This window comes from Lissotriton helveticus, chromosome 4_1 (genome assembly GCF_964261635.1).
Source record: "Lissotriton helveticus chromosome 4_1, aLisHel1.1, whole genome shotgun sequence".
NCBI lineage: Eukaryota > Metazoa > Chordata > Amphibia > Caudata > Salamandridae > Lissotriton > Lissotriton helveticus.
In genome coordinates, this window is record NC_136063.1 from 1,157,607,262 (window position 1) to 1,157,615,201 (window position 7,940).

Here is a 7,940-nt window from a genome sequence, read left to right on the forward strand (position 1 = left end):
GAACAACCAGATCCTGGCCTCCCAGCAGGACATCACCCGCCGCCGCCACCGCCAGCTGCTGATCTGCCTGTCAGCCTACACCAGGTCCAATCATATCATTGGCAATGCGACATCTCAGCTTTCCTGCCGGTCCCTTGCAATGCAGGTTCAAATGGTCCAGTGTTGCCAGGACGTTGCAAGGGCACTTGATCAGGTGACAGCAGCTGTGCTCAGTATGCAGCCAACTGCCCATGGTGAACCAGGGGGTGGTGATGATGTCAGCGAGGGCACGTCATGCCACAGCAGCATGTCCGTGCCGCCGGTGACTGAACGCCACCGCAGCAGCAGGCCCACTGCAGCATCACGGCCCAACACTGCAATTGAGGACAGCGAGAGGCGACTGGGTGCGTCCAGACCAAGGCGCCATTGAGACTTTTCACTCTGCCTGCAGGGCCATGCAGAATTTGCAAGCAAGCCCTCTACCCCAGCATGGGGACGTATGACGCAATACTGTTCCCATGTGCACTCATGGACAAAAAGAAGCCACATTATTGTGAATAAACAATAAGAATTTATGGTTTAACGTAAATCAGAATCATGTCATTATTACATTTGTCATGCATGAGTGCAGTGTTGTGTGAGGGGAATGTGTGCACTAGAAACAGTTCAGAGTGATGTGGTTGCGGCGCCTGTGTCCTTCTGCAGGATTCTCCCCGCGTGCATGATGCACATGTGCAGGTGGCCGGTTGTCCCCTTTCGACTCACTGCCAGAGATGTCGACAGGTATCCTGCGCTTGGTAGCAATGTTGTGGAGTATTGCAAACAAGGCCGCGATGCGGCAGCAGACATCAGGCTCATATTTGATGACCCCACCAGTCTTGTGAAGTATGCGGAATCTGCTCTTGAAATGGCCAAATGTCCTCTAAATGCAATTGCTTGTGCATATGTGTGCAGCATTGTATCGCCGTTGCTGTGATGTTGCAGGGTTGAGGTATGGGGTGAGGAGGTACTCACGGAGACCGTAGGCGCTTTCACCTAAATGAAAGGAGCAGAGGGTGAGTGCCTGTTCTGCGCAGTTACATGATCACAGTGTACTATATGGGGGCATGTGTACTTACCTAGTAGGCGTCCCTCGCCAAAGTCTCCCCTGGCCAGTCGTGTGTGAATGCCGCTGTGCCAGAAAATGAAGGATTCATGTGTGCTCCCCGGGTATTGTGCCACTATGTCCGTGATGTAAGTCTTTGCGTTGCACACCATCTGGATATTGAGGGAGTGGTAGTTTTTGCGGTTGCGGTACATGTATTCCGTTTGTGCTGGTGGGCAGATGTGGATGTGGGTACAGTCAATGCATCCAATCACATGTGGGAATTGCGCAACGTTGTAGAAATATAGCTTGGTCTCATTCAAGTCCTGTTGGGTGGTTGGGAATGAGATGTAGTGGTGAAGCCGGCTCAGCATTGCCTCCAGGAAACTCTTTAGGCAGCGGGAAATGGTGCTCTGGGATATCCCCCCTGCAGCAGCTACTATCCCCTGGAAGCTTCCGGAGGCCAGTAGGTGCAGGCAGCACAAGACCTGGACATGTGTGGGCACGGCATTGGTCCTCCTTGTTGGGTGCTGCATCAGCGGGTCTAGATCCCGGATCAGCTTTAGGATCATTGGCCCATTCAGGCGGTACTTAGAGTAAATTTGCTCCGCTGTTTGGCCCAGCAGGGTGACCCGCAGGCGGAATATTCGCTCCTGGATCCTGCGTCTGTTCCGTGCTGCAGCCTGGAGCCTGCGCCGCCTGACCACTATGTAGAGTCCTGGCATTGTGAGAGTCCTCATGCTACTACTGTGTTTCCTTAAGTGTGTTTGTTCAGGACTGCACCTGTGGCTCGTTAGTGAATTTTTTTTCCCTTAATGGTTACCACCTGCTTTTGGTTCTCCTTAAATTGCGCCTCGCAAATAGCGATTTTCAGCTATTTCGCAATTTGCGAGTTTTTATGAATAGCGTTTGTGATTATTTAGCGAATTCGCTAAACAAATCGCAGAATCCATGGATTCTCGCAAATTCCGAATCGCTATAGGGGTTCTTCCTAGATTCTGCGATTTTTTTAGCAAATTTGCAATTTTTTTTTGCGAATTCTCAAAATCTGTATTTTTGACATGATGAATTGCTTTTCTGTAAATTGTGATCGCAATAGCTAATTCGCAGCTATTGCGATCGCAATTTTGCTTCATGAATCTGGCTGAAAATGAATTAGTGCTTAAACCACCCTCTCAGAGAAGATGTTATACAGTTTGGGGTAGCAGTGGTCCGCTCTTTCGCTTTGTTCATTTGCCATCTTGCTGATAAATAAAAAAAGTGAAACAGAATAAACCACATTAAAATAACAAAAGTATTAGAGGGTAGGCAGCATTGGGCAGCATTGAAAAACCTTGCATAAGCAAAAAAAAAAAGACAATGGTGGATTTCTGATGAAACAAACAATTTCCGCTGCGGTGCAGACAAGTCACATAAGCACTACACATGTGTGCAGTAAATAGTGATAACATTCTCTGGTGTGTTGTGCATTTTTTGTGCAAATGCGTGCATCTCACAAATGTTTTTGGGTCTGCTGAATATGTGCAATACACATAGGGGCAGATTTATGAAGGCCTTGCGCCGCCGGTGCGTCATTTTTAACATGGGAAAAAGTGACGCACCGGCGGCGCAAGGCCTTCATAAATCTGCCCCATATTTCTTTGGCAAAGTATGCATTTTTCACCGTTTAAAACATTGGCAATTTACATGTTCTCTCGGTAGTCACTACTTCGTTTTGGGGTGGTAGAGCTGTACAAATATAAACACATTCACCTTACATTAGAACTATTTAGAATATTGGAGAAGGATATCATATATGATATCCTAAACGATATAATTGAATTCTCTCAGTTTCTTTGTCCTGTTTTGACAGAAAAGAGCGAACAGATATTTAATGTCATATATTATATTGGATATAAGTCTTAGCTTAAGACGTCAGACACATTACTACTATGTGCATCACACCATGTTCTTGCCAGGACAAGTTGCAACTCTTAAATATAGCAAGTAACCTTTGAAGGGAAGTATAATTCATGATGTGAACTTATTTTACCCACAGCTATGACTCAGAAAATATTCTGCTTTAATTGAAAGCATAGGTGGTAAAAAAGTTAAAGCATTTTCACTTGACATTGTCAAACCTTCTTTGACTTAAAGGCGATAACAGATATCAGAGCTCCATAGACCCTGCACAATTACCTTAGTGCTCCTTTTCTCTCTCTGTTCGCAAACCAGAGCTGCCCAAATTGCTAGTAGGTTTAACAATGGAGATGTCACTTTCAATGCAACTATGTACTAACAGGTCACATCTCAAAATTTCCATTTAGGGGTCACTAAATGATCTCCCTAATTAATATGAATTGCGGCTTGATGTTTTTTACGATCCCTGTAATAGGCTATAAACAAAGGGATATAGGCCTAGAAGGGAAAGCAGCCTTTATCGCACACCCTTTACCATACAGGACCCTTAGCATGCATGGAAGTACCATGCAGATATTTAAACATTTACTTCACAGCACTTTAAAATTGGTAAAGAAGTATGTGAAGGCAGATAAGGATAATGTTAGTGATTTGAGGTGGGTAGAGTAAAAGAAAGCTAAAGGTAAAGGTTATCTTCGGGTTCAAGGGTGAATAGAGGTAAAGGGAGGTAAGGCTAATTTTGGGGCGCTGGGGAGAGAAGGGAAGTTAGTAGTAAAAATATAAGCACTCACAAACCCACACGCTTAGTGCCTTGATACCTCTGGATAATTGTCTGTGCTCAATACATTTCTATTACATAACCTAACTTACTCACACACCCATTCAGAGACTCACAAAGAAACTCACACACCCACTCCCAGTCCCACACAGACACTCAGATACCCACTCATAGACCCATGCATCCACTCACAAACCCACTCACAGACCCACACAAGCAAGCACACATCCATGCAGATAGTGATGTGGACACTCTCAGAACCACTAAGATTCCCATTGAGTTGCTTATCTTCCCACTCACTGACCCACAGAGCCACTCTTACATCCACTCACAGACCCACACAGGTATCAATCAATCAATCAATCAATCAATCAGAGTACTTGTAAAGCGCGCTACTAACCCGTGAGGGTCTCAAGACGCTGAGGGGAGGGGGGTGCCGCTACTGCTTGAAGAGCCAGGTCTTGAGGAGTCTTCTGAAGGCGAGTAGGTCTTGGGTCTGCCGTAGGTGTGCAGGGAGGGTGTTCTAGGTCTTGGAGGCAAAGTAGGAGAAGGATCTGCTGCCGGAGGTCGTTCGTTGGATGCCTGGGACAGCGGTGAGGGTGAGGCTGGCGGAGCGGAGCCGGCGGGTGGGAGTGTAGAAGCTGAGTCTGCTGTTCAGGTAGGTTGGTCCGGTGTTGTGGAGTGCTTTGTGTGCGTGGGTGAGGAGCTTGAAGGTGATCCTCTAGTTGACAGGGAGCCAGTGTAGGTCTCTCAGGTGGGGGGTGATGTGGCTGCGGCGGGGGACGTTGAGGATCAATCGGGCGGAGGCGTTTTGGATGTGTTGTAGTCGTCGTAGGTGTTTGGCTGGGATTCCTGCGTGGAGTGCGTTGCCTTAGTCCAGTCTGCTGCTGACGAGGGCCCGAGTCACCGTTCTTCTTGTTTCGGTCGGGATCCACTTGTAGATCCTGCGCAGCATGCGGAGGGTGTTGTAGCAGGAGGAGGAAACGGCGTTGACCTGTTTGGAGATGGAGAGGGAGGAGTCGAGGATGAATCGTAGGTTGCGTGCATGGTCGGTGGGTGTCGGTGCTGGTCCCAGTGTGGTCGGCCACCAGGAGTCGTCCCAGGCTGAGGGGGTGGGACCGAGGATGAGGACCTCCATCTTGTCCGAGTTCAGTTTCAGACGGCTGCTTTTCATACAGTCGGCGACAGCCTTCATTCCCTTGTCGAGGTTGGCTTTGGCGGCGTGTGGGTCCTTGGTGAGGAGAGAATGAGCTGGGTGTCGTCAGCATAGGAGATGATGTTGAGGTCGTGGTGGCGGGCCACTTGTGCGAGGGGGGCCATGTAGACGTTGAATAGCGTCGGGCTGAGGGATGAGCCCTGGGGGACACGGCAGATGATGTTGGTGGCTTCGGATCGGAAGGGTGGGAGGCGGACGCTCTGGGTTCTGCCAGAGAGGAAGCATGAGGTCCAGTCGAGGGCCTTCTCTTGGATTCTGGCTTCTTGGAGGTGTGTCTTTAGGGTGCAATGGCAGACCGAGTCGAAGGCGGCTGACAGGTCCAGGAGGATGAGGGCTGATGTTTCACCGTTGTCTAGTGGGCCCCTGATGTCGTCTGTGGCGGCGATGAGGGCTGTCTCGGTGCTGTGGTTTCGTCTGAATCCGGACTGGGATGGGTCCGAGATGTTGTTGTCTTCGAGGTGGCGGGCCAATTGCATGTTGACTATTTTCTCGATGACCTTCGCTGGAACGGGAGCAGGGAGATTGGCCAGAAGTTCTTGAGGTCCTTGGGATCTGCCTTGGGCTTCTTGAGGAGGGCGTTGATTTAGGCGTGCTTCCAGCTTTTCGGGAATGTCGCTGTTTCGAAGGAGATGTTGATGACCTTCCGTAGTTGGGGTGCGATGGCTGAGTCTGCTTTGTTGAATACGTGGTGTGGGCACGGGTCTGACGGAGATCCTGAGTGGATGGAGTTCATGACCTTGCATGTCTCGTTGTCGTTGACGCTGGACCAGGAGGTCAGGCGGTTGGTGCTGGTGGTGTTCGCAGGGGAGGTGGAGTCTGGTGTAGTCGGGGCGGTCGTGGTGTTGAAGTGATCTTGCGGTGGAAGAAGGTGGCCAGTGAGTCGCACAGTTCTTGTGAGGGCGGGATGTTGTTGGCGTTGGCGCTGGGGTTGAAGAGTTCCTTTACGATGCTGAAGAGCTCTTTGCTGTCGTGTGCGTTATTATCCAGGCGGTCTTTGAAGGAGGATCTCTTGGCTAGTCTGATGAGGTGGTGATGTCTGCAGGTGGCGTCCTTGTGGGCTACGTGACCGTCCGGTGTGTGTTCGTGGAGCCATTTCTTCTCCAGTTTCCGGCATGCACGTTTGGAGGTCTGGAGCTCATTGGTGAACCAGGTGGCTCTCTTGCTGGCGTGGTTGTTGCAGGGTTTCTTTACCGGGCGAGGGTGTTGGCGCAGTCGTCGATCCACTGTCTGAGGTTGCGGGCTGCGGTGTCTGGGTTGGTGGGGTCGGTGGGAGGGTTCTGGGTGAGGGTGGTGATCAGCTGGTCTTTGGTGACTTTGCTCCAGCAGCGGCAAGGCAGCTGTCGGGTGCGGTGGTGCGTTGTTAGTTTTTTGAAGGTGAAATGGATGCAGCGGTGGTCCATCCAGTGGAGTTCGGTGGTGTGGTTGAAGGCGACGTAGATGCTTGTGGAGAAGATGGGGTCCAGCGTGTGGCCGTCGGCATGGGTGGGTGCGGTGACGAGTTGTCACCACACCCACCCACTCATACACCCACTCACAGACTCCAACTCCCACTCACAGACTCACACACTCACTCACACACACTCAGAGACCCACACAGAAACTCACAGACCCTCTCACAGACCCACAGAGACACTCACAAACACATAACCATGCAACTACTCACATACATCCACAGGTACTCACACAACCACTGACACACTACAAGAAGTACTCACACCTACTCACATACCCACTCACAAACCCACACAGTTACTCACACACCTATTATCACACCCATACCAGCAGTCACACCACCACTCATATACTCATATACTAACTTGCACATGCATACAACCAATGAGACAGCCACTCACACCCATACACCCACTGGACACTCACTCACACACCTATACAACCACTCACACAGTGACTCATATACCCATAGTACCACTCACACAGCCATTGACACACCCAGTCACACACTGACACACCCACTCACACACCAATCTAGTCTGACACACCTACTCATAGACCCTTACAGCCAGTCAAACACCTGCTCATTCACCCAGTCACACACTCACAAACTCACTCAGAAACCCATACTGCCATGCACACACCCAGTTAGGGACACATACATCCTCTTATACACCCACTCACATAACATTAAAACCACTGACACACCTACTCAAAACCTATACAGGCTCTCTGACACTCTGTTTGATGACCATGTAGCTGGTTACATGCCTACTGTATTAAATGTTTTTCACATAAATGATTTTGGTTGAGGAAAACTTGTTGCTATTATGTGTTGAGTGTGTGCTTTTGGTCTGGAATATGCAATGCTTAAACACTAAACAATTGCCAACAAACTACACTATGACCATTTCAGAGGGAAGGAGGGGTAGCACAGAGGAGAAAGCTGCATTAGAATGAGGCAGTTTTGAAGATGAAAGGGGGCTAAAAAGGAGGACAGCAACTAGAATATAAAAGAACATATTTGAGTGGATGGTGGAGATGTGCATGGAACTGAAATTAGGTAGTGATTTGGAGAAAAAAGTAACTATATTTGTGATTGGGTTTGAAAAAATGAAAAAAATGTGTTGTTAGGGATATGCTTCACATTGCAACCAGTTAACCCCACCTGCTACAGTTTAGTTTGAAGATAGCACTCTACTTACAGAAATTAATGTGTAATTTTGGTCTAGTGGTAGGTTGTGAGTGCTGCTCACATGGTCACCATGGGGGGACAGGGCCAACAAGGTGGACGGGCTGCAGCACTAAGCGAGCGCTCTGGTCTGAAATCGACATCCTACATCTTGCTGCTGCCCCCTTGACCCCACAAAACCCCAGAAAGTACTCTGAAGCAGAGTGACACCCAGGGGTGCAGAAAGCGAGATCATCCTGGGCCTGTTTGCAGCACTCTGGCCTTTGGCCCGCAGAGAGGCCTAGCTGGAGCCAGAGTTATCTCCTTACCTGGGTGGCCTATTGTGACTGGCCAGATACCC